At 42.1% G+C, this 27,741-nt stretch overlaps 1 protein-coding gene across 4 annotated transcripts in view; it reads right to left on the minus strand.

Moving 5' to 3' along the window:
• ZNF462 (zinc finger protein 462) overlaps positions 1 to 27,741 on the minus strand; it is a 137,682-nt gene that overhangs the window by 85,499 nt on the left and 24,442 nt on the right. The gene's annotated exons all lie outside the window — the stretch shown is intronic.

A 27,741-nucleotide genomic window follows, 5' to 3' on the forward strand; every position in this document is an offset into this window, starting at 1 on the left:
CACACAGGCTGTGAACCTGATGTAGAATAATTTTAAAAACTTGCCCAGCTACCTTCATCCTGCTATTTAAAATGGGATAGAAATATATAGACAGCTTCCCACTAACTCAATGGAGAGTCCCATCATAAAGAAGTTAAAAATGTAGAAGGTACAGGCCTTCCTAACATAACATATATTCGGAGTGGAGATAACCAACTGTTATCTTAATGAGCGAGTGAGTTCATGGAGCTCACCCACCGCAAACTCTACTGAGTCACTGCAATCTAGAACCAGATGTCCAAGAACAAACAAATCTCTCCACACTTTTATTGTGCAGCAACTTTCTCTACTTTCATTGGAGAAGATACCTTATGCCTGCGGGAGAACAAAGTCTAGGAGTATGTCCATGTAGTAGAAGCAGCCGATGCGGGAGGATTTTCCATGAAGGCATGCTCCTGCTGATAGCCTACTAAAATAACTTCTGGCAAGTCCAGCTCTGGGCAGACAGGGGCTTGCAGAGTGAGGTGCAGATATGCACCTCCTCTTCTCTCCCCGGGCAATCTATCCTTTTTCAATAAACATCGAGCCAGAGTCTCTTCAGCTAACTAAGTCTCAATATTCCAGATACACAAGCTTTTAGGTCTAAGCACCAACCCAAATTGTGTGGAAGAGGGTGGCTATCAGCTCTGGATCGAATTACAGCAGCCACCCAGGCCCCACCCCACTTCTCTCGCACAGTCCATTAGACCTGAAAACAAATTTTTCCATGGTGCAGACGACTCCTGCATTTAGAACACTTCATAGGGAAGAAAGAAAAAAAAGAAAGCAGATCATCCAGTGTGCACTCCCCATCCCCCAAGCTTAGTCCTTTCATCTCAGCCAAACAAGCCACAGCTCTGCCGAATGTGTTTATCACACTTTCAAGAGATAGGAGCCCTGCGTCACTGGAGCCCTAAGACTGGCTGAGCTGCCCTCGTCCTGAGCTTCAGCGCAGCCATTTTAGCTCCGGGCACAACATGGATTCTCTGGGATTCGGCTGGGCTGACACTCGGCAATGAGCCTCCAAGAGCAGCCTGGGCTCCTCCTAGGCTCTTCTCCTCCCAACAAAGAACGAACTGTTTTCATTCCTTTCCCAAAAAAGCTGCACCTCTCTCCTCCTCCCATGTCATGCACCAAGATTTCCGAAGGTTCCATTATCCCATGATTGATAGGCTAGTCCCTTGGTCCCAGCAGAGCACTGGCTACTACAGGACGACCCTGGACCAGACCCTACGCTCCAGCAGGATTGGGGGGTGGGGTGGGGGAACCTCCAGAATGCCTTGGCTTCTTGGGAGTCGTCCTTCCACACACGCAGAAGACATACCATCCGACGCTGCTTGCCAGATTCCAAAGTCTAATGACCTTTGTTAATCACCAGCCAGTCTGTCTGCATCAGCAGACCCTGCCAACAGACACACCCTTCCACACAAAGGCTGTAGCTATTCCTTTTAAAAGAGGTTCTCTGAAAGCTCCATTGTGTAGCCGGGAGGAAAACAAAATCTCTTCCCTTCGAAACTTCAAGCCTTTAGAAATAATGCAACAAAAGCCTTTCTGCTGTGTGTCTTTTGGGGAAGTTGGGAGCCCGGTTTGCGCAACATCAACACAAACGATGGTTCTGCACAAGGAAAGCAGGGCACCTTCAGCGTTCAGTCGTCCACCCAGCGATGAAATTCCTCTCTCTGTGCCGTCCACAAACACCTCGGGCTCTTCCGAAGCTGCTAAGGATTCTAACTTCACCGGATGCAAACACAAACCAACAGTCTCCTTGTTCAGCTACAAAGGAGATTAAAGGGTTATGAGATCAGAAAAAAAAAAAAAAAAGCCACTGATTTGGAAAAAAGAAGAGATGATGAAAGTGATTTCCTAATGGGTTCTAGCTTTAATGTTGTTGCAGCCTCTACCTCAAAAATAGCTCAGAGCCTTGGAAGAGGTTAATCTCCAGGCTGCTGAGAGAACCAGCGTCGGGTACAGCTGAGTGGCCTTCAATCTGACGTCTGCACCAAGTACAGAAATGAGGATGTCGCCTCCTTTGAAAGCCATTTTGTCTTTGTGTACACATTTCTCCTGAAGACGCCGACAGAAGAAAACAGAAATTGCCGGCATGGCCCAAACAATCAAAGAAAACAGAAACTTGATGTGGTTGTGAGACTGAGGAGGTACCCATGTGCAAGAAGGCAGAGGAGGAGGAAAAGGGATGAGGGGAAGGGAGAGGCAATGAAAACTGGACCCATCCATCAACCAGAGGATGTTTTTGCAGCAGATGGTAATCCTCTGAGAAACCAACAACAAGGAGGAAAAAGATGAGAAATAAGTTTTGTGAAATTGACTGCTCCAGCAACCCTAAAAGGCTAAACTAGACTGATCTGCTACAAAATTGGGGTTTAAAATCAAAAGCCTTGATCTCATATCTACTTACTTCATTTAAAAATACTGTCATAATGAGATTAGCAATGGTTTTTTCCCCCCTCACTGACCAAATCAGCAAATCAAAGGCAGAAGAATCTTCTAAATTAACTAAAAAGAAATGTTATTTCAAAAGATCATGAGATGAATCTACAAATCAAACAAGCACCCTTCCCACTCTCTGTCTCCTATTCCCCATACAGTAGTTCTATCGGGTGACTAGACTCTGAACACCACCCATGATGATACCGGCTAGGTGACTATGGATTCATTCTCCAATAACTCATGTGCTAGGTCCACCTAACCTGGAAGCCCTAGACCAGTGGTTCTCAACCTTCTGGTCTTTAAATATAGTTCCTCATGTTGTGACCCAACCATAAAATTATTTTCGTTACTACTTCATAATTGTAATGTTGCTACTGTTATGAATCGTAATGTAAATATCTGATATGCAGGCTGGTCTTAGGCGCCCCTGTGAAAGGGTCGTTCGACCGCCAAAGGGGTCGCGACCCACAGGTTGAGAACCGCTGCCCTAGACTAGTGGTCGGCAAACTCATCAGTCAACAGAGCCAAATATCAACAGTACAACGGTTGAAATTTCTTTTGAGAGCCAAATTTTTTAAACTTATCAACTATATAGGTAGGTACATTGTTATTAACTTAATTAGGGTACTCCTAAGGCTTAGGAAGAGCCACACTCAAGGGGCCAAAGAGCCGCATGTGGCTCCCGAGCCGCAGTTTGCCGACCGTGGCCCGACCATCTGATTACTCATTACTCTCCAGTTCTTATTATCTATCAGCTGTTGATTCGTTCAATTTACATGGATAGTTTCACGAATTCAAAATGTGGGGTTTTGATGGGAAACCCCAAATCCAATTTTCCATATTTGACAAACTCTTAAAGTCACATTTAAAGCAAACCCAAAGATTTTGTTAAAGGTTTGGAATACAAGCATGAGAATGGGGAAAGGGAAGTTATGGGAACAGGCCGCTCTTTCTCCACCTTAAGAACACCAATGTGAATATGTACCGTCTGCCCATACACTATCTGTGCTCAGAACTCCTGGGGTCCATCAGGCCTCCGTTGTCTTCCTGTGAAGGTGAAAGGAGACAATCCACAGCTCCATGGGGAGTCCTTCCAACTCACTGCGCAGGAGTAACTGGAGATGGGGGAGGTGCCTTGATGGTTCACAGCGTTCTCGCCATCCACCCTTGCCCAGGTTGGGCACTGCGCTTTAAGTCTGCATGGCCCAGGAGCAGAAACCTGGTCTTCAAGTCAAAATCCCAACTGTCTCCAGAAGGGGCCCAGATTAAACACGCAGGCCTTGCCTGGATCTGACCAGTCCTCTGACTGTAGGACTGCAGACCAGAAATAAAGCTGCGAAGCTCCCCCGCCACAGGGACTCAGCAGCAACTAATTATAACCTTCAGAGCCTTTGAGAAACAGAACCAGAAACACCATCAGGTGCTTTTCCTTTGTCCACTCCAGAAACCTAGTTTCACTTAAGACAGCGAGCTCCCCAGTTCTCCTGAATCACAATTCTAATCAAAGGCTTTAGTTTTAGCACCTGTTGCTTGTACCTTTCTTACTTTCCTGTCCTACCAGTAGAAAACACAATTACCCAAGGACAGGTAGTGGAATACATACATTTTGGAGTAGCTCAGCTAGAAAAACAAAAATCAGGAGCTTAAAGATCTTTCTACAAACAGTTTTTGCAGATCAGAAACTGTTGAAACGAGGAGGTCAAAGAGCTGTGGGTTGTGTGGGGAGGTTAATGTTTCTATTTGCAAGCCCCAGGACCATGGTTTGGGAGGAATTTTCATGCTTAGGGTGAAAAATGGGGGAGGGGTGAATCACTAATTAATCCACTTGTGAATGTGGGGTTGCTACTCTTAGCAACAAGGGGTGTTCTATATCAGTGGTCACCAAGCTGTGGTCCATAAGGTCCGAAAGGTTGGAGACTGCTGTTCTATATCACTTATCATCATGGTCAAAGTGGGAGTCCTAATATTTTAAAATGCAAATATAATATGTCTCTCTCTCTTTCATATAATACATATATATATATAATTTTTAAAATTTAATTTGAACTCAGATATGAGCATGTGCACTCCAAATTGATAGGAGATCTGTTGGCAAAATAAACCAACAAAAAACATCCAAAACAAGCTACCTCCATCGATCTCACAGCATTTGGTACGACTATAGATCCTAGCTCACCATGTGGTGTCTTCAAATGTCCTATCAAATGTTTATACTGTTTGCTACATGATCTAAGCAGTTCTGTGTACTCTTGGCAATCACCACACTAATGAAAGGTTTAACATATCAGGGAGGATAAATAATTAAGGAATTCAGAAGGGAGACACAGCTGTTCTTCAAAACCAAATTTTCAGAAGAGAAAGAATTAATTTGCAACCACATATGTAACCCCCAATATGAGACTGAATTTACACAGTAGCAGAGAAATACCATGAGACCTTGAATCCTGCCAATGCGTGTGGCCTCTGTGCTACGTGGTCGGCCTGGTCCATCTGTGGAACCTTGTACATTAAATGCAAAGTCTGAAGCAGGCAATCTGTGGATGAATAACCGTCACCTTCTGGCCAAGAAAGCTAGCCTGCAGGTTCTCTATTTTAGCTTTGTTCTCCTGCATACAGTTTTCAAGTATTACAGAGCATGCTGGGGTAATATTTCCTAACAGATACCTTTGAGATCATCATTAAAATGAGATGAGCACCTAGGGATGTAATCCAAGTGACTACAAAAATGCCAGGTATGTAAATAAGCAGTGATTCGGGCTGAGTGACCTGTTATGAAAGTGAGTGTCTAATACAGAAAGAGATAGTACATACCTTCTGGAGAATTCATGCATTCCTTTGCAATGATATAAGGCTAATGGAGGCCAACAAGCCAATAGGCAGCCTGCCAGTTCCCCTGTCCTTAGAAAAGGAAGCGTGTGATTTGAACGAGGAGATAAAGAGGAGAGAAGGGACTGGAAAAGAAAGGGAGGAAGCAGGGTGGTATCTCAGTAGCTTCAGACTTCATTGTCTGTAAAGGGGGACCTTCAGTTTACTAGATAACTCTTAATTCTGAGACGTGTCCTGACAATATTCTCCTCGAGAAACAAAACGAATCCTTACACTAAAGTTCTCAAAAGACAACCATGACGAAAGAGATCCCAGCTCATCTCATTCTTTCAAATGACGGAAAACCATTCTTGGTGTTGACTGAATTCTCTGAAACGGCCTGGTCCCATCAGGAAGTTCCCTGGAAGCGGTGAGCCCATTCTTGCCCTAGCATTTAGAGCCAGAGAACACTGATTTCTCTCCTCCTGAGCCAACCCTCACCCAAACGGCAGAGACAGAAAATCACGGTGTTCCTTTATAGACTCTTCCGAACGCTGGCTGGGTTTCTACAGACACTTTTCACACTACAAGAACTCTCATTATAAAAATTGTAAAATTAAAGGGAAGTTGCAGATATGCTGCTGGGTCTTCATTACAGAACTGATTAAGACACAGACTAAGCGGAAGCTGCAGTACAAGGCATTTTCCACACCATGAAAGACCAAGCGGTGCACGGGGTCCCTCTTCTGTGGGTTTGAATGCTTGACTGACCTTAAGCCTTGGCCATAGCTGTTTCTGGCACAAAAGGTTGAAATTCTACGTTTTCAGTGAATGAATCCAGAAACCATTTTAACAATATACCTTATCTCAATTAGCATTCAGAGGGAGGGAAAAAGACCCCCAAATGATGTATGGTTGGCATGTGGACAGTATAAGGAAGTTTTGTTACAACTTCTTTTATTTGGGGAAAAGCCCACAGCTGTCCCAATCTCATTCCTCTGAGACTTGCTCACCACCTTCTAGGCTCTTGGTTTGCTCAGAAAATTCAGACAAGTCACTTCCTTTAGATGAGAACTGTCCCTCCCACTTCTGCCTATATCAGTGGCACACAAGGCCCTGATCCAAGCAAGGCAATGACCTTTCCAATCTAAATTTTTATATCTGATAAAACTGATTACACGAGCCTGGCACCTGGGTCTCTCTGTCCCTCTCCAAACGATGGCTCCTGATCTGATAAAGTCCTAACCAGACTGGGATGGCTGGGATGGTGTAGGTCATGACCACATTCATAATTCTTCCTCCCCCAAAAGATGGTCATTTTCTTCCCCCCTCCTCTTGGCCTCCCCCTTTAACAGAAGCCATTAGGCTATCCTCCCTCCTAATTAAACTAACCACTGGGCCCATTCAGGTCCACTAATAAAACTTTACAATATGAAAAAACAGGGGAAAACCAAGATGGCGGCATAGGTAAACACTGGAGTTTGCTGCCTCGAACAACCACTTCAAAAATACAACTAGAAGACGGAACGGACATCATCCAGAACCACAGGAAGGCTGGCTGAGTGGAAGTTCTACAACTAGGAGGAAAGAGAAAAGCATACCGAGACTCAGAGGAGGCGCAGTGCTGAAGTAAAATACTAAGGTGTGGAGTGCATGCTGAGCGGGCTGGAGGCTGAGGGCACGGTTGTCCTTTTCAATCGGGAGGGAGTCTCAGGCTCTGAGCTCCAGTTCCGGGCGAGTCTCTAGGGACCCAGACTCATACGGGAGAAGCGGGACTGTCTGGCATTGCTCAGAACCCTAGGGCAGCTTTCTCTCCAAGGGGCTCGCAGCGATTACTGGGACACTGAGAAGCAGAGCCTCTGAGGGCAAGACTGAGAGCAGCCATAATTGCTAACCCTGCCCTGTTAATCCCATGGGACCCACCCCGCCCAAGCCCTGCAGGGAGACTTTTGCTGGATAGCCTCAGGCAAAGGCTAGATTAGCACCTCCCTAGAGATCCAGGAGCCAGGAAGCCCAGAGGTCAGAGTGAGACCATCCAGTTTGCAGCTCCTTGGAACTATAAAAGACACACTCAGGGGGCAGACTCAGTGAGCACCAAAGCCCCATCGAAGCAAGTCTAGCCCCAGAGGGGTGTCTCCAGCACAGAAGTTCTCCCACTGCAGACACAGCTGATTCTCACAGCCAATTGGCCTGGAGGTCAATTCCTCCCAGTGATAACTACAACAATCAAGGCTTAACTACAACAAGACTGTGCACAAAGCCCACAAGGGGGTGCACCAAGAGTGTCTACCTCAGGTAATTGGGACACTTAGCACAGAAAGGCACTCTATTGACACAGCAAAGCATAAAAAATGCCGAGACAAAGAAACAGGACACAAACGACAGAATTAGAGGAAAGCATACTGTTGGATATAGAGTTCAAAACCACACTTTTAAGGTCTTTAAAGAACTGTCTAGAAGCCGCCGATAAATTTTATAAGGCCCTCAAAAAGACTGGTGAGACCGCCGATAAATGTAGTGAGATCCTCAAGAAATCTAATGAGACCCTCGATGTTGTGATAAAGAACCAACTATAAATTAAGCATACACTGACTGAAATAAAGAATATTATACAGACTCCCAACAGCAGACCAGAGGTTCGCAAGAATCAAGTAAAAGATTTGAAATACGAAGAAGCAAAAAACACCCAACCCGAAAAGCAAAATGAAAAAAGAATCCAAAAATATGAAGATAGTGTAAGGAGCCTCTGGGACAGCTTCAAATGTGCCAACATCAGAATTACAGGGGGTACCAGAAGATGAGAGAGAGCAAGATATTGAAAACCTATTTGAAGAAATAATGACAGAAAACTTCCCCCACCTGGTGAAAGAAATAGACTTAAAAGTCCAGGAAGTGCAGAGAACCCCAAACAAAAGGAATCCAAAGAGGACCACACCAAGACATATCATAATTAAAATGCCAAGAGCAAAAGACAAAGAGAGAATCCTAAAAGCAGCAAGAGAAAGAAAATCAGTTACCTACAAGGGAGTACCCATACGACTGTCAGCTGATTTCTCAACAGAAACTTTGCAGGCCAGAAGGGAATGGCAAGAAATATTCAAAGTGATGAATGCCAAGAACCTACAACCAAGATTACTTTATCCAGCAAAGCTATCGTTCAGAATTTTAGGTCAGATAAAGAGCTTCACAGATAAGAAAAAGCTAAAGGAGTTCATCACCACCAAACCAGTATTATATGAAATGCTGAAAGGTATCCTTTAAGAGGAAGAAGAAGAAAAAGGTAAAGATACAAATTATGAACAACAAATACACATCTATCAACAAGTGAATCTAAAAACCAAGTGAATAAATAATCTGATGAACAGTATGAACTGGTGGTTGTAATAGAATCAGGGACATAGAAAGGGAATGGACTGACTATTCTTGGGGGGGCGGAGAAAAGGGTGTGGGGGTGAGTGAAGAGATTAGACAATAATCGTGCACCTATGGATGAGGACATTGGGTGGGGAGTAAGGGCGGAGGGTGGGGTGGGAACTGGGCGGAGGGGAGTTATGGTGGGAAAAAAGAGTAACTAATGTAATAATCTGAACAATAAAGATTTAATTAAAAAAAATAAAATGAAAAAAAACAACAACAAAAAAACACAAACAAACAAACAAACACAGTATGTGTTTATGGATAGGACCAGCAAATACCCAAGAATTAGAATTTTTTTTAAGGTAGCTAAGAAATCTCTCCCCCTTCACAATTCCCAATCTATTTTTTCCGAAAGTTCACTCCTAAAAATCACTGCACCCCAAAACCTTCTAAACAGAAGGCTAAGACGTGTGTCTGTCAACACAACAATAGAATTTATCATCGTGTGAAAACACTGCCGTGCTCAGGTGCGTGGGTCAAGCCCACATTCCATGAATCCTTGATAAATCTCACCTTTGCCCCACAAACTTAGGTTTTTCAGCTTATTCACTATCGGCCTGTTCTAAAAATAAGTGACAAGGCTACAGCAATGCCTACCTAGCAAGTAAAAGAATTTGTTCCCAGCAGGCGTGATGACGCTGCCTGCCATCTTCACCTGCAGCCAAGTCTGGTGAAGTCTTTCCTTGGATTATTTTGTTAAATGAAGAGATCAGATTATGACGTTCCACCTTTTGGTACAAAGGGTGTGTTTTAGAAGATTTCCTTCTCAGATTTTCAAAAGATTCCCCCCCGCCCTTTCATTCCCTTCTTATGATTATTCAGAGACAAATGGCCAGTTTTACATGGCTGACTCCTCATCGTTCTGGTTTGGGCTGAAAGGTTTTATCCAAGGGGTTTTCCCTGACAACTCCATCTAACATTAGCCCCCCCCCCCCCCCATGAAATCCAGTCCCCTGTCCACAACCCTGACTGCACTCACTTTTTATCACCTTATGCTGTTTTACTTTCTTCACGGTTGACATGATACCTATTTGTTTTGTCTCCCTCCCCTAGAACATCAGCACTCTGAGAGCAGGTCCATGCCGGTCTATGTACATTGGTATCTTTAGCACTGGGGACACTTCACACCAATGGGTACTCAGCAGATATGTTGAATGAATGAATGAATCAGTCAATCAAAGCTTCTGAATTATAGGAGTCCAATAGAACATAAAAAGATTTATCATGAGTTAAATTCTTCTCCTGACCTTATGTTATCATTGAGCAGTCATCCCAACCAGTGGCAATTTTGTTGCCTCTCCAGCCCCCCACCCCACACCAGGGATATCTGACAGTATCTGGAGACATTTTTGGTTCTCACAATTGATGGAGGGTGCTACTGGCATCTACTGGGTGGAGGCCAGGGATTCTACTAACTATTCTACAATGTACAGGTCAGCCCCAACAAAGAGTGATCTGGTCCAAAATGTCACTACAGTGCCGAGGTTGGAAACCCTGTCACAAGCAGTCTCTGCATTTAACCTACCTGCCCTTATAAGCCTTTCATAGGGTCCTGGCTGGGGCATCTCTGGACTAGACAATCAGCGCGTTCTTTCCTAATTTAAAGATTTTAGGATTCTATGTTTCTAAATTATCTTAGTGGCCTTCATGTCATATGATGTCACAAGCTTTTAGTTTTATTTTTCCAATTTGGGTCTTTTACTGAAAACTTTTCAAGGAGATTTTTTGAGCGATAAGGCCCTTGCACTGTTAATGATCGTGTGGGCTTTGTGGGTAAGGGGTCGATGTCATTACAAATGGTCAAATTCTACACTTGGCATGTGGCTTTCGACTACAATTTCTGTGAAAAACTCTATGCATAATTTTTCCAGTTCAACGTATAGAATTACCTTCTCTCCAATTGATGAGGCCCCAGGCTACTCAAAATCACTTTTGCTTCTTATATCCCCAGGGGCCAGCACAGATCTGGCCCTGATGAGATCTTGGTATGAATGAGTGTCTGCAGGCCTGCTTTCCAGGAGAAAATTAACCCAGGGTACCAACACGAACTAAACTTTCAGGAAGCTAAGCAATTCCAGCGAGCCTCTGTGGCCAGAAAAACAAAACAAAACTGAGGGCTATGTGACACTGCCCACGCTGCACCTACTGAAGCTCATGAAGCCACGTCACAATGATAAAAGCGCTAACCATTGGGACACTCGGAATTCTAATTCTAAGTCCCCACTTGTCCTTGATATTTGAGTAAGTAGCCATCTTCCTTTTCCTGGTCATCATCCATGGGGAAGGTGCTCTGGTTGCCTCATCCCACTCTCGTATTTATAACTTTGCTAAGCTCCCCTGAACTGATGTGCTACTTGGAAATATCATCTGCAGCCATACTGGAAACTATTTGGTTGCCTTCCCTGCACAGAAACCTTTTAATTCTTGTCTGCAAGGATTCTGGGAAGGCTGAGGAACAAGTCTCCCTTACACCTCCCCTTTTTTGACACATTTGCATGGAGGGAAGTATAACGAAATTAGGCAGGAGTGGAGTTTCTCTCCTTTGCCTCCTTGAAAAGTACTGAAACAAATGTGACTGTGCTTTCCTTAAATAACATAGAAGAATTCATTCTAAAAGCTAATTATCTATAGGCTCACAATGTCCATTAGAGAGGAGATATTAAAGAACACGTGATCCAACCTGATCCAATCTATTCGTTTTTCAGATCATGAAAATGAGGTCTCAGGAAATATAACCTGCCCCAGGCTCCTAGAACACAAACTCTCTGAAGCCAGAAAAAAAAAAGGGGGGAGGGGGAGGAGGGAGGATGGGAAACAACTTTTGAATTCTACAGTTTGAGAATGGAAAGTAGCAGTAAAGACACTCCATAAATGTTATTCAGTTCATTAGTAGCTATTCCCACTTAAGGCTCATGCCCATATATTCTCACTGAGACTAGTCTTTCTTCCCTGGGGAGGCAGATTCCAGAATAAGCCCCCGTGTCTCTTCTGCTCTGAATTCTCCACTCAGGACAGTCCCTGAAACCCTGCAAAACCCATCGTCTGCCACTTGACTGTTCAGAGATCTCCTTAGGCATGCAAGCAGTGTGCTCATACTTTGGAAAGACATTTGGAAGACTGAAAGTTGCTGACAAAGGTATACACAGAAGAACAAGAGCTATAACACTGAATTATCTTTCTTCAGAATCCAACCTCACGGAATCAGAGCAAGGTTATGTAGGAGCTTTATGTCTGCCAAATCTACCCCATGAGGAACATCGCCTTGTTTCTTATGGAAAATGTGCACTGCCAACAGAGTCACTGACGGGGCGGGCTGAATGAGCCTGAGGGGGCTCTGGAAATACAGGGTCAGTTCATTTACAACGGAAAGGAGAAGAGCAGTCAGTCCCTCAAATGCCTGGCAAGGAAGCCAGTCTTCTTGTGGCACAGCTAGTGAGCGGCTCAGACCTGTAATTCCAGAATATTGTCGATACCAGATTTCACCTCGAATTATATACTGTGTTCTGAAACCAACCACAGATGGAGTATTTTACCACATTTATGAATATATGTGTGTATGCGTGTGTGTGTGTATCCTTTAGTTATCTCTATTTCCAGTAGATATCTATATCCATTTGAATATAAAAAAGTAAAGGGTATCAGAAATACTCTCCATAAGGGTCTCTCTTATAAAAGAAATCCTTATCATAGTGAAGAGAATGGTTTAAGAAGGTGCCTAGATCTGCATGTTTGGCCATGTTTTTCCTCCGTGTAGAAAGAATACTTTTACCTACATTTTGAAGGTCCAAGGAATTCCCTTCCTTTAAGACAGCAGTTCTCAACCTGTGGGTCGCGACCCCTTTGGGGGTTGAACGACCCTTTCACAGGGGTCCCTAAGACCATCGGAAAACACATATATAATTACATATTGTTTTTGTGATTAATCACTATGCTTTAATTATGTTCAATTTGTAACAATGAAAATACATCCTGCATATCAGATATTTACATGACGATTCATAACAGTAGCAAAATTACAGTTATGAAATAGCAAAGAAAATAATTTTATGGTTGGGGGTCACCACAACATGAGGAACTGTATTAAAGGGTCACGGCATTTGGAAGGTCGAGAACCACTGCTTTAAGACAATGTGTCTCAACGGTATCCTGCCTGGGAATTTAACCATGACTTTGTAGACTGCTGAAGGGGTTACAGAAGACAAACCATCAAGACCCCAAATCAGGTTCTGAAAGCAAAATTAAGCAGATCTCTAGGAGAACATTTAAAAGGTATCACCCTCATTGTTTAGGGGCCAAGAGAAAGTTCTGATAATTATGTCCCAATACAAGATAAATAAGTTAGGGGAAAAAATGAACTAAGGGAGGGAAAAGGGGTGACAGAAAGAAACAGGGCACAAAAAAGGCCAATGAATTATCTATTTTGAAAGAATAGGGCACAGAAGCAAAGTATACACAACAATTAACAGAGGTACTAGAAAAGAATAGATCAAAGATGAGATGATAAGACATCTGAATGAGATGAAAGGGGAGCTGGCAGTTGAAGAAAGAAACCAAGGACAAAAATGATATTGCAGAACCAATAAATATATTAACGTAATAAGAGGTAAAATCCACAAACCAGAAACAGAGTTGATGATGTGGAAAACAGTCTTCAAAAAAACTGACAAAATGCAAAGGAGAAGGACAAGTAGATGAAAGCAAGTAGAGAAGATGACAGATGAGAAGGTTTGAAAGTAGAGATCCAACATACAGATAAAAGGTATTCCAGAAGCAGACAGCAAAACAAAACAGAGCCAAACAAAATATGCTCAAATCCGTGTGACAGAAAATAACTTTGTTGAAATACAGGAATATCAGATATTCCAGGAAAAAGTTAGAGGATCATCAGAATCGAGACATATTAATGATAAAAAATGGAATTCTATAAAATCAAGATATTTAAAAATTAATCGATGACAGGGGAAAAGGGAAAAGGTCACGCAGCCTCTGACCTTTTCACAGTAACAGTCAGTGACAGAAAGCAGGGAAGTCTTGAGACAGAGAGAGCGAGAGATCGGAGTATTCAGTTCCCAGCTAAATTCACAGCCACGCATAAAAGTAATAATAACGCGTTTTCCATTAGTCAGGGAATGCAGCACTTATTAACTCTTCTTCAAAATCTACTCAGTGATGTAATATCATCCAACCAAGAGAAGATTCAGAATCAATCAAGATCTCAAGAACAGGAAATTTAGAGGCAAGCAGAGGATGTGAGCACCGAATCCACTTACACTTAGAACTAAGATCAAATAATGTATAATTGCAAAACAAAATTATAATTCCTTAAATGTAATAAATACAAGAACAGTAAAGTATCTCGTATGATAATAACAATACATTATATAAAATTGGGAAAAACCCTCAAGCATAATAACAGAAATAAAGAGGTGGGGGGAGGGGAAGGTAGGATAAATCCAAATGGGAGAATGGTCTCAACTTTCATAGCAGGACATAAATACTTGGTTATTTCTTTCTGAAGTAAAAAAAAAAAAAAAAAAAAAATTAAATCCCCTAATAGAGGTATTAGAGCGCATAAATTAAAGTTTAAAATTTAATTAGTAATGAAAATAAAACGGACTATATCGCTTTTAATTTTTTAATCAAAGAAAACAAAGACCGTATAGTAAAAGACAGAGGACAAAGGTAAATTGCACAGAAAGCTGCAGGTGAGTGCAAAAAATTAATTAGAAACAAGTATATCTATTTTATCAATAAATGTGAATTAGACAACTGCTACTGTGGAAAATATCCCCAGAGTAGATTAAAAAGTAAACTCTAATTGCATTTGTCTACAAAAGACCCATACCAATGACACAAAGTTTAAAAGTAATAATATGATCAAAGATATATAAAAAAATAAGTAGGAATTATGACTAATATTATTCATGATTAAAAATTCAAGATAAAAATGCTTGTAAGTTTATCCTTAACTTTTACAAAAAAATCAGCAGAAAATATCCACAGATGTAAAGGAAAATAAATTATGATTTTAAAAGTTCAAAGATAAATGCTTAATAATGTAAAAATGTACAATCCACAATGAAGATTTATCATGCTATTATGCCCTCACCCCCCCCAACACCAAATAGGTAAAGAAAAAAAAAATGGCAACAGATACAAGAAGGAACAAACAGAAGTACTTAATAGATTCAATAGAAGAAGACAACTAAGGATAGAATTAATAGAATTGACTTAAGAGACACATTTCAAATTCCATTTCCTGGAAATAGAAAACACATTTTCATTTCAAGCAACGGTGGGACATTTACAAAGGTTTTCAAATGCCCACGGAGGTTTACAAGAGTCTATAAAGCCAAAAGTAAGAGATAATAAATTACAAATAGAAAAAATAGTCATCATTTCTACTTACTAGTCAACAAAACTTGGGGGGGGGGGGGGAACAAAACATTCCAAGCACTTGGAAAATTTTTAAGAATTTTCTCCTAAACAATTTATTAGGTAATGAAATAAAACTTCAACAGACTTTCAAAATGTTATGTACATAAAATGTGAAATTTGCTAAAAGCTTTACTTAGAGAAAATTTCATAGCTTTATAAGAATTATAAATCAAGAAATAATAGTAATAATTCTTAAAATCAAGAAAGAATATTACTAAATGAATTAAACATCTTAAGAAAAAGGAAAATAAAAAAAGTGGAAGGATTTAATTAAAATAAAGTAGAAAATCAGAAGTCAAAAAATCAAAAAGCAATAAAATTAACCAAGTGACCACTTATTTTCTTTAAAAATATAATACCACATAGAATTAAACAAAAACCATTATCTAGCCTAGTAAGGAATGGGGGGTGGGGGATGAGGAGAAAACACAAATATAGAAAATTAAGGCTAAAAGGTAGAAAATTAAGGATAAGAGGTAGAAAATGTTCACCAATGTACAGGAAAATAAAGTATAACTTAAAAATGACTATGTACAACTCTAGGTAATATTTGCAAACCTAAATGTAATAGATGAACGCCTAGAAATCATCTAAAAAAATATCAACGTTCGATCTAAATCCGCTTTTCCTCCCGACTTCTCTTTGCCTCCCCTCAGATAGGTTTCATTTCTGCCCAGTCGGCTAACGTTTACCTGTCTTCCACTCTTGTGTCAAGTTGAGAAGAGAAAGAGGTTCCCATCTTCTGCCTGCCTTTCCTTCCTCATTTCCCGGGTACCCGTCCTTTCCCCCCTCTTTTGCCACAATGAAAGGCACGCTCCCACTCCCACTCCCCACAGCTGATTCCTCAGCTTGGGCTCTTGATCCAATCCTCTCCCGCCTCCACCGGGGAGCCCAGCTGATCTGCATTTTCAGCTCTCTGTCTGATACCAGCTAAGTCCTTCCCACCTTAAACTCTCACCCATCCAGGAGGAACCTTCCTCCCTGCCCCCACCACACACACACACACACACACACACACACACACACACACACAAAGCATACCCACTCACAACCCCCCACCCCCTGTCCCTCGGGCCTGTCTCTTTCCCTAGAGAACTGGGAAAACTGAAAGTAGAGGTACAGTTAAAGCCATCCAGGGTTGAATCCCAACTCCGTGATTTAAGAGCTATATGAATCCTTGACAAACTAAATTCCCCAAACCTCTATTTCCTCCTCCATGCTAAAGAATCCTATTTCATAGGTATGTTGTGTAGAATAGTCTGGATAGTGAACATAAAGCATTTGGCAGAGTTTCTGGCATACGGAAAGACAATTATAATTGCCATTATTACCATTAATCCTCCCTTTCGCAGACAAACAGCTTTCGTGCTCCCTCCTCAATCCTCTACACCTGGCCTTTGCAGCGACCATTCAGCTGAAATCAGTTCACCGTGGTCAAGAACGACCTTCTGAGGACCAATGAAAGGCTAGTTTTACTGGCTAACTTTCTTCCACACCCTTCTCCACCACAGCCCACACTCTCCCTGAATACCCACTCCCCCAACACCACCCATTTGCCTCCATCCGCCAGTCTCAATTTAGACCAGGGTTTCTCAACCTTAAGCATCACCAACGCTTGGGTCCGGATCGTTGTTTGTTGTGGGGGAAGCTGTCCTGGACGCTGGAGGACATTTACCAGCATCCCGGCCTGTACCCACTCCCACTGCCCCCAGCAGGAACCAAAGTGTTTCCACTGAAGACACTGGGGAGTAAAGGTGGGGGGTGGGGGGTGGGGAATCACCCCCAGTGGAGAACCACTTCCTCTAGAAGGCTCTGCCTGGCGCCCCAGGGCTGTGCTGAGGCCCCTCCTATGTGTTCCTGAATCTCCCAAGCACTTGTCACACAGCACCGTCTGCCTAACTGTCCATCTTGCCACCCTGACCTGAGAGGTCCTTGGAAAGCAAAGACTGTGTGAGGTTCATTCCCAGCACTGGCCAGTGTCCGGGAATCTACACAGTCTTCCTCCACCACTTGGAAACACCTTCATCTCTAAGACATACCTTAACACAGACTTTCAAGGGAAGAAAACCCATGCACATTAAATGTAAACTGATTGTAACAAGTATCCCTTAAAAAAAAAAAAAGGGTGTGTGTCTTTGTACCCAGGAAATAAGGTATCAGGCTAAACTAATGGGCTGTATGAGTTTGGGGGGAAGCGGGGAGAATGGGGGGTGTTGGTGAAGGAGCTGAGGATCAGAATTAGCGAAAAGCTTTAGCTCCAATCCCATATGGTTAGGAATTACAGACCTGGCTTGTGGCTGGAGGCTATTCTAAGGTAGGTCCGCAGGACCCCTCCACTGGCCTCTTGCCCACTGTTATCCTCACACACAAGTCCTCTCCTTCCCTAATCTCAACACTGTCCTTGTGTTCAGATTTCCTAGCTGATTTGGGATTTCTGAATTTAGTGATATGTTTCTACCTTCATCCCCCTTTTCTCATATCCTTGTGCTTCTTATACTGTTCCTGCCTCTAGCGATGAAATCTCAGACAAAGAAGAGTGTCCTTACAAAATACTGCTTTCACTCAAAGAGCAATATTGCGTTCCAGAAGGCTGGTCTATTTGGGAGATGAGAAATGTCAAGATTGAAAGAACTAACTGGTCTCCAAATGGAATTACTCAAAAAAGTAAGTCTTTAAAGATACTAAAACAGAATGAGGTCACCGATGGCCAGGGTTCAGCACGGCACAGGCAAAGCTCTGGTCACCAAAGCTAAGAAGCCCAGACACCCAGCCTGCATTTCAAAACCTGTGCTTCTCCTTAAGGAAGTCTTAGGAGAATTCCTTAGCAGTTACAGATGGTGAAAAAAATAAGCTGTAAAACAGAAGGCATAGCCTGTTGCTGCCTAAATAATAATGGTAGGAATAAGTTAGTACAGACTTCAGGTACAGGGAGACAATCAGAAGGTACATTCCCTAGACCCTTCGCAGTGAAGTTTTCTCTGGGAGTGCGGTTAAAAGGGACTTTCACTTTCTCTGGATTCCAACTTCTATCATGTTTGTATATTTTTTATTAGTATGTTGGTTTTACAAGCTGGAAATGATTTTTAAAGTTGAAGTGTTTTTAAGAGAAATACGTAAACAAACAAAACAGCCTCCCTATTTTAAAAAATCCCCAAGCCCAACAAGTCAGCCCGGATTTAAGGGAATGTGCAAGTGTGTGTGTGTGATAACTATGGTGTTTAAATCCTTAACGTATCCACACAACACTTCGGCCACGTGAACAAGAGAGGCACGGCCGAGAACGACCACACAACACGTGCTGCCTATTAGCAACCGGAGCAATTGTCAGTGTTTTGCTAACCCTCTTCACAGCAGGTGCGCCGCCCCACACCACCGGAGAAAGGGAAGTTTAGCAGGATCACATTTGAACGCAAACATTAATCAATGGAGCCCACGGAGTGACCATTCCATCCAATGATCACTTCTGTTCCATGAAGCTCTACGGAGGACAAAGCTCGGATCTCAAGGGACTGTCTGCTTTACCTTATACCCCCCAAACACGTAAAAACATCTTCAATGTCTCTCCAGGAAACATGAGAAGCCACATAATCCATGACACCCCCCCCCCCTCCCCCGGAGATATATGGGACGCCAGTCATGACCACCTCACCCCACAACTGAGATAAGGTTGGAAATCTGAGACTAGATGAGGTCAAGTCTGGCTTGGAAGTATCTCGTCATTGCCAAGGTCCACTTCATCTCACATTTAGACTGGTGAAGAGGGAGTCATTGACCTGGCACTCTCTGCCTTCATTTAAAAGAAAAATCATTTTCAATTGAGCCCAAAACACATACTTATTGATCAGCTACCATGTGCCAACAGCATCCATTTATTGAACATTTGGGTGCCTACTAGGTAGCTGGTATGGTTCTGGATATAAGAGTAAAGCAAGTAACGCAAGGAGACAAAAGGGAGGTTTGGAAGTTAAAGGACAGTTGGGACAAGACTAACATAAAAAATTAGAGAATGAAGAATTCTAAATACTCTGTAATGAAGTGTGGGTTGTTATGGAACAGTTTGCAAGTACCAGTATAATTGGGACAGCTGGGAGGGCAAAGGATGAGGTGGGTCCCTGGGTCTGTTAATGAATGTTCTTGAAAGCTAGGCAGGCCAGTCTGGGTCAGTAGAACTAGCAGAGGTTTTAGCAAAGAAAGATAATAGGACCTCATCATCCTAAGGGTTAGAATGGAGCTTTATCGCCTACTACCTGACCTCAGGCAAGATGCAAAACTGCTTTCTCACCTGTATAATGGGACTAAAAATATCCGCCTCCCAGAGATTAAATAAGATATCTATGGAGTCTCAAATGTCAGATTCTTCCCTCCCTGGCTCCATTGGGAACTCTTACCATCCTTAATCAGAGGAATGAGATAGATGACAGCTAAGTCCTTTCAAGGTGAAGATCTGGGGTCGGGGGGGCAGGGACAGGCTGGAGGGGGTCGATGTGGGGAAAAAAGGGGACATATGTAATACTTTCAACAATAAAGATTTTTTTAAACACATCATTTTGGGACCACTGAGAGGAATTTATGGGGGCTGGGAAGGGGGAGTAGTGTGAGACAAAAGCTGCTAAAGCAGCTGTTGGCTGGTGTGGCTCAGTTGGTTGAGTGTCAGCCTGTGCACCCAAAGGTTGCTGGTCTGATTCCTTGTCAGGGCACATGCCTGAGTTTCAGGCCTGATCCCCAGTAGGGGGAGTGCTGGAGGTAGCTAATCCAATCAATGTCTCACAAGTCTGTTTCCCTCTGTCTATAAAAAGAAATTATATATATACATATATATCTAAAATCTTTAAAAAATTAATAAAGCAGCTGCCAAGATGGTCCAGAAATGAGATAAAGTAGGACTAGGCCGGGAAGATGCACTGGGGGTGAAGAGGAGGTGGTCAAACCTAAACCATATTGAGAAGGGAGCAACAACAAAGGCCAATTCTTTCTGTGAACTCCGCCTAATGACCAGGTCACCACATCAAGAGTAACTAATGAGATGTGGTCTGGGCTCTTTTTAAAAAACATATATCAAGAAGAGTTATTCAGGGATAGATTTAAAACAACTATACTTTTAACTACATTTTTATATGATCAGCGCCAATGAAGGTGTAGAATATCACCCAAGAACTTTAAGAAGCAACAGTCCTTAGGTTGAAATACTTGAACCAGTTGGTTCTTCAGAGATAGTGCATCAACCTATGATAATGGCATTCTTATATATTTTCTATTGAACTAGATAGCAAGGAAATTAACTTGAGGCAGCCCTGTCAGGAAGAAATATAATGTAAGTTATAGATGTAATTTTAAATTTTCTACCAGCCAGAATCAGGTGTAATTAATTTCCATAATAGTCTATTTTAGCCTACTATATCCAAAATATTATTTCAATATGTAATCAATACATACACATAGTTTACATTCTCTTTTTCCTACTAAGTCTCAAAATTCAGTATATTTGGGACTTACAGCAACATCTCCATTCTGACCAGGCATATTTCAAATGCCCAATCGCCACACATGGCTCAGGGCTACCGTCCTGGACCATGTACAGAGAGACAACCTTCAAGTCTCCCTTTGAACAAAGTCCTTACTCAACAGAGTTTTTCATTGGGAACTCACCTTGAGGTAGTCACCTACTGCAGCTAAACATCTGGAGTGAGAGATAAAATGCTAAATCACATCTGTTCCCTGGCTTACAGCCCTGCACTATCTTTCCTTTCCCTTGAGATAAAGACTAACCACTTAGGGATCCCTCCCATTCAAAAACCAGAGTCTGTCACACTAATTTTTATGGATCCTTAAGTAATATCTTGAAATCTTATCTCTGTAATAATAGAGATACGAAGACCTTCCTCAAAGCACACTCTACCTACACGGTCAAGCTGGTTGTTTCCATAACACACCAAACCCAGAGCTGATCCAGCTGAAAAACACCTTTGACCAAAAAGGGCTTTTTTGAACTTGGCAGTTGGCCTGCCTAGCAGCACCCAGCATGGTAGCTAAGAACATGGGCTCGGAGCCCACTTGCCTGAGTTTGAATCCAGTTACTTATTAATTGTCTGAGCTTGGTAAATTGTATGGCCTCTCTGTGCCTCCATTTGCTCACCTGCAAAAAGTGGTTCAAAAAAAAAAAAGGTGGGCCCTAGCCGATTAGGCTCAGTGGCTAGAGTGTCAACCTGCAGACCGAAGGATCCTGGGTTTGATTCCCCAACCCAGGCCCTGGTCAGGGCTCATGTAGGAGGTAACCAATCGATGTGTTTCTCTCACATTGATATTTCTCTCTGTCTTTTCCTTCTCTAAAAATCAATAGAAAAATATCCTCAGGTGAAGATTTTTTTAAAAAAGTGATACTAGTTCACAGAATTATAATAAGGATTAAATGAAGTGATACATAAAAATTATTTGAGTACATAATCGGTTACCAATAATTCTTAGCCATGATTTCCATGGACTTCCCCAGTCCTTCAGAAACACCAGTATCATGTTTCTCCACAACCTCAGAGAAATTTGCAGGCAGTATTGCACAATGAAATGAACACAGATGACCTATATTCACATCACCTCATTGACACCTAACACTAATGTGACCACATGCAAATTACTTAGCCTGTCTGAGCCTGTTTTTTTTCATATGCTAAATAGGAATAACAATAAAATTGCACCCACTGTACAATAACATAGTGAAAATTAAATAACATAGGAGATAATCTGGCCCTAGAAAATACAGTGCCTGCCTTCTCTTGAGTACCATTTGCATCTCCCCCTTCCCTTCTCCATCAGAGCCTGTTGCTCTGAACACATTAGTTTCTCTTTACCATGTCCTTAATCATCACTAAAATAAATGCTACATAGCAAGTCATCGTGACCACCAGCTCTGAGGAGGCCTAGTCTATGAAGAGCATGGTGCTTTCCTTCCATGATGATACATCCTCACAAGGTTGGAGGTTGTCTCCTGAATATCCCCAACTTCCTTTAAAAGGCTACAAAGCATTTGTCATCCATGGGTGAGTCATCATGGAGTACTGGAAAGGGCTGGTCAGAAGACAAGTTTTGGGACTTTGTCCTGGCTTTCAACCAACTGTGACTTTGGGGAAGTCACTTGACCTCTGTGAGTTGCAGAAAGCAAATCTGCTTCATGAAGTTGTTGTGGAGAACAAATTTACCTAATGTTCACTGAGAGTCCTTGGTCTAATGTATGAAGAGCTTTGCACATCAATGTAAGGCAGGGATGAGTTATCGAAACCTGACTTCCACACTTCTGTGTGTTAGTGGTATATTGGGGGAATTCGCTCTGAAATATAGAAGGGAACTCTCACTTTATATGAGCTGTGACATCTCCTACCTTCTTTTCCAGTTCCAAAGGCAGATCTGGAGATCCAGACCTCTGACCTTGAGAGCAGGAATAGAATGGGGCAAAGGCAAGGAGCCTGGGGCCAGGGTGACTCAGGGCTGTGGAATTCATTAACCAGTGAAATGCTCTCTGCATTTCTCTCCCATGTCAGGTCTCTGGGTTAGCAAAGCATACATGACAGATGGAAGAAAAGGGCATATTTCTTTGTAGACCAAATATTTTTATATGCATACACACTTGCATATATGTGTCTGTCTCCAGATATGAATGCAAGGATCTAAGCAAATCATTCCTCTATTACAGTGGTTCTCAACCTTCCTAATGCCACCACCCTTTAACACAGTTCCTCATGTTGTGGTGACCCCCAATTTCATTGACAAATTGAACATAATTAAAGCATAGTGATTAATCACAAAAACAATATGTAATTATATATGTGTTTTCCGATGGTCTTAGGCGACCCCTATGAAAGGGTCATTTGACCCCCAAAGGGGTCGAGACCCACAGGTTGAGAACTGCTGCTCTATTAGGTTGTACAAAACCAGAAACCAGCTTAATGTTTTGAGAAAAAGGTGTTTTAGAAAATATAGCATCTCTTCCAGTTGTCTTTTTCTCCACTACCTCAAAATTTGCAAATTAAGCCAGATAAATTATTTGATATGATTAGCAATTTTAATTAAAAAATCTAAGTGAAGAGCAAGAGAATTCCTTAGATAAGCCATTAAAATTCTCAAACACTGTAAGACTCTGAAGTTGTGTTGTTAGTGGGTGGGACATGGGGACATGCAGGTTGTATGAGGAGCTTAATGATTCCAGAATTTTAAAAAATAATAAAATAATAAAAAAGATGGTCAAAAAAACGCTAAAGCAAATGAAGCCTGTATTACATGCTCATGTATAGGGCTACCTAATCTTTTGGCTACGTTGCACATTTGTTAAATGGGTGCCAGGATTATTCTAGAATAGGAAAGGACCTCGAAGGGGACATTCCAAATACCTTGTGCTTGGATTTTTCTCACAGCTGTAGCTATACAACTCCATTAAACCAGCTGCTAATAATTTTCAAATGGTCTGTCCATTCTACCAATGACCTTGGGCCACCACCAATTTCACACCTCATCTTCATGTCTTAATCAACCGCCTCAAATGGAATCCCTTCCTCTTTCCAAAGAGAAATGTTTTGAAGAAAGACTGTTAATCATGTAACTTCTTTGTCATTAGGGAATTTGTCTAATGTGGAATTTAACCTACAAACCTCAATCCTTCTGAGATTTTCTTCTCTGAAGCAAGGTAAAAAGCTAATTCTTTCCCCCTTGTTGAACAGAACAGAATGCATGGATGGGTCTCTCAGGGCCCTGGAAAATTCTCTTGAATGTGCTTGATCAACAAGGGGAACTCATCCAGAGCAAAATATGCCAGGAAAATATATCCTAAGCTACTTAAGATAAATCTCAGAGAACGTCACTTTCTGTATAATCGAGGGTGTGGAGAGGAAAAGAACTTATAAAAGTGATTTCATTTTCAGATGTGAGTTCTTACTGGGACTGAAGATGATTCGGAGAGAAATCAGAACCAGGAAAACAGGAGTGCCAGGACTAAAAGGAATGTCCTTTTCTTAGGCTTGGAACCGAAAATATTTTTCTCTCTCGTGACCGTCTTAACTTCAAAAGCAGAAGCCAGGAATGTCAATCCTTATGGAGCTGCGCTGGCTGCTTACTATGTTTCCATTCTTTCCACCGAGAAGGGGGAAGGCAGCCCATTGTGCGTCTCTGCCAACAGAGATGAGAAAAAAAATCTCTTGTTTTTAAACTTTTGGAGGACACAGATAACTCAGGAAGAATGAAAACATGGAGATGAAAATAAAGACTATTTTAGAATTACATGTTAGATTTTAAAAATCAAAAAAGTTGGACATTCAAGAAATGTCAGAACTTCCAGTAACAAGGAGATAGGCTTCATCTGTGTGCTAAGGAAATGATGTGTCGTTGTTTTTTTTACCTCTTTTTGTTATTTCTTCAGTACTTTTGTTGCAGGAAGACCTTTTCTTCATTACTGTAAAAATATCAAACCGGCTCCCATTTCCTAGAAATTGATCATCTCCTTTTCCAGCCACTATGGTCTCTGTTCTACCTTTGACTTTTTACTAATTCTCTCTCATCAAATTAGCTCAAAACCTTGATTTCCTGTACTAGCCATATTCTTTGTAAAAAAAAAAAAAAAAAAAAAAAAGCTTGCCTTATTCTTCACTCAACCAGAAGGTACAGAGGAAACCATCAGATATGAAGAATGCCATTTATAGTCTCCATGAATAAAGGTGAGAAAGTGGCTTGGGGCAGCATCTCTTTGTTCACGATTGCTGGCAAGCTTCCAAGCAAAAATATTCAGTAATCTCATGATAATTGGATAACACTCCATTATGCACGCCCGATGATGCAATAATGTTTCATGTCGCAGCATGATGCAAGTGACACGAGCTCTGGAGTAGAGGACATAGATAGGGAACGACCTGGAATTCCATAGCAAAGCATATATCTCTGACCTAGATGAGAGATTCACCCATACTGTTGAGTGGAGACAAGTCTCGAATATTTCTCGTCGCAAATGATATTTAGCCTAACTGCATAATGTACCACACAGTGTTCTTTATATATGCCTGAAAGTGGACTCTAGAAATGGGGGAAAGGATTTCCCTAAAGATGTTTGGGAAACATCCAAACCAAGAGACGAGACAAGAAGAGGAGGAACTTTAGGTGTTGCTGAGTCGCTAACTGGAATTTCTGAAGTACATGCAAATGACGGTGGAACTTAGGCTGACAACAGATTTGAAGAGTAAGGACATCCATAGCCTAGTCAAAGTCAGAAAAGCCTCACAGAATATACTTGTTATTGCCTAAGGAGCTAAATGGATCACCAGATTCTATAAGCTTGTGGCAGAATGATATCCAATGGCTCAAAGGTCAACTAGTGCAGAAAAAAACCTAATCTAAGAATCCTGTAGGCATTTTGGAAGGATGGCAGGCGAGTGTGGAATCTAGTCTAGAACATAGAGCACTCAAAGATACAGTCATCACCGTTAGTTGGTTTGGAGATACATATATATCAGTGCTACTTACAGCTTCTAAGGGAGTGATCCTGCATCCTGATCACCTGGGTACCCCAAAATGTCTGAAAGAATGGATGACAAGGAAGACATCCAAATAGCTTTATTTGGGGGAGTTGGTCTTCAGCAATTAGAGCGTACAGAAGCTAAAGAACATGCATTACAATGCATCCTTTGAAGTGTGACAATGTGTTATACTTGCTAACTACTGGAGAAGTGAACAATAGATTATGAGCTTCTAGAAGGCCAGTGTGGCTCAGTAATTAGAGCATTGGCCCCACACCAAAGGGTCACAGGTTAGATTCCCAGTCAAGGGAGGTACCTGGGTTGCCAGGTCCCATCCCAGGCCCCAATCAATGAGCTTGTGATAGGCAACCAATCAATGTGACTCTCTCACATCAATGTTTCTCTTTCCCTCCCCTTCTCTCTTTTCCTCTCTCCCTCCCCCCCACCCTCTCCCTTACCCACTCTCTCTGAAAGTCCATGGAAAAAATATCCTTGGGTAAGATTAAAAAAGTAAACAAATAAATAAAATAAAAGAGAAATAATTTAAAAATTAAAATAGAAGGCAGGGTCTGAGTCTCTCATTTCTGAAATCTCCAACAGTTAGCACAAAGCCTACCAAGTAGTCAAATGCTCAAAAAATGTTTGAATGAATGATCAAAGGAAAGAACAAGAGTGAAAGATAAGTAAGAGTGGTGTTCAGCATTCAAAAATTGGGGAACGGGCAGTCTTTTTTCAACTTACGAAGGAAAGTCTAGGCAGGGAAGGGCTGCGCCATACCAATGGCAAAAGCAAATCAAAGAGAAGGGCAGGGGACGCACAGTCAGATAAAGAGAGTTCGCCGGGCCTGTTCCCTTTTAACCACACTCCCCCCCTACAAATACCACGGCCCATCGCTGGCATGACTTTCAAATCCAAAAGGCAACAGCAGCGACAGCAACCACCTGAGCTCATTAAGGATCACAACAGGGGAGGAAAGAGACAGGAAAGTTTTACAAGATAAATGGAGAGGCAGCAATTTCTGAGGCCTCCATTTAAAAAGGGGTGGGGAGGAAGGGTGTGTTCACAGGGAGTGGAAGTACTAACTTCCACCTAGGTGCCCCATTAGGCCAATATTCTGCAAAACCAGGTGTGTGCAATTTGCTTATTAAAGTTGTCACCCTGGGGCAACTGACAAGACTCATCAGTCCTGGAAGACATGTGCTATGACCCCAAGGCAAGTTAAAGCATATCCGGAATATTTTAAGCGAGAAAGAGAATCTTTTTGTTAAAGTGAAAGAGGATCATTTTGCTGAAACGACTGGGAGAAAAAGGCATTGAGGGTGGTTTGTTCCCAGTTTTATGCAGAAGTTACACCATTACATTCCAAAACAAAGGCTCAAGGTTAGATTGAGTTTCCAAGAACAAGGGAAATTGATTCCATTCTGTAAGTGAGGGCACTTCAAAAGGAAATGGTCTGGCAGAGGGCAAAAGCTCCAAGGTGAACCGCCTCGCCTACGCCCTAAGAGGTCCCTGAGTCAACACTCTTGAGCACCAAGATCTCCTAGAGATCTAGACAACTTTCCCTCCTCATCGGCTAATATGGTGGAGACAGGAATGGATGTGGAGTGGCCCATGGGAACAGATGGCAATGGCACAGCTTAAGAGCTGTCTGCTGCTGATAGACGCTAAAAAACAGGAGAGCTTCGATTCTGTTTTCCAAGACCAGCCAAGAGGGGCAAATGAATGCACCTACGTGGGAAGTGACATGGGCCTCTTCTATGTTGGTATCGATGGCATTCATCTCAAATTAGATGTTAACAGGTTGCTCTCCCTCTACCTGCCAAACACTGACCCCATTCAGGGCAAAGTATGATCAGACATACTTTGTTCATCCGTAGGATAACCATGGCAGAGCTCTAGTGGCAGGTGGCCCATATCCTGTGATCAAGTCTCATTTACATGACAACTCTCACGTGCCTCGCACTGTGCTGGAGTCTAGCAGCTAGACCATCACAAATCCACAGTCCTGTTCAGACTGCCAGGCTCATGTACACCCCACATGAGATCTCACAACAGCTTCTCTTTGGAACCAGAAAGGGTTCCAGAATTATACTTAAAACCTTGGGAGGATCATATTACAGGCAAGTTTATA

Source organism: Myotis yumanensis, unplaced genomic scaffold (assembly GCF_028538775.1).
Source record: "Myotis yumanensis isolate MYYU_CA2020_CCGP unplaced genomic scaffold, mMyoYum1.0.hap1 SCAF_12, whole genome shotgun sequence".
Taxonomy (NCBI): Eukaryota; Metazoa; Chordata; class Mammalia; order Chiroptera; family Vespertilionidae; genus Myotis; species Myotis yumanensis.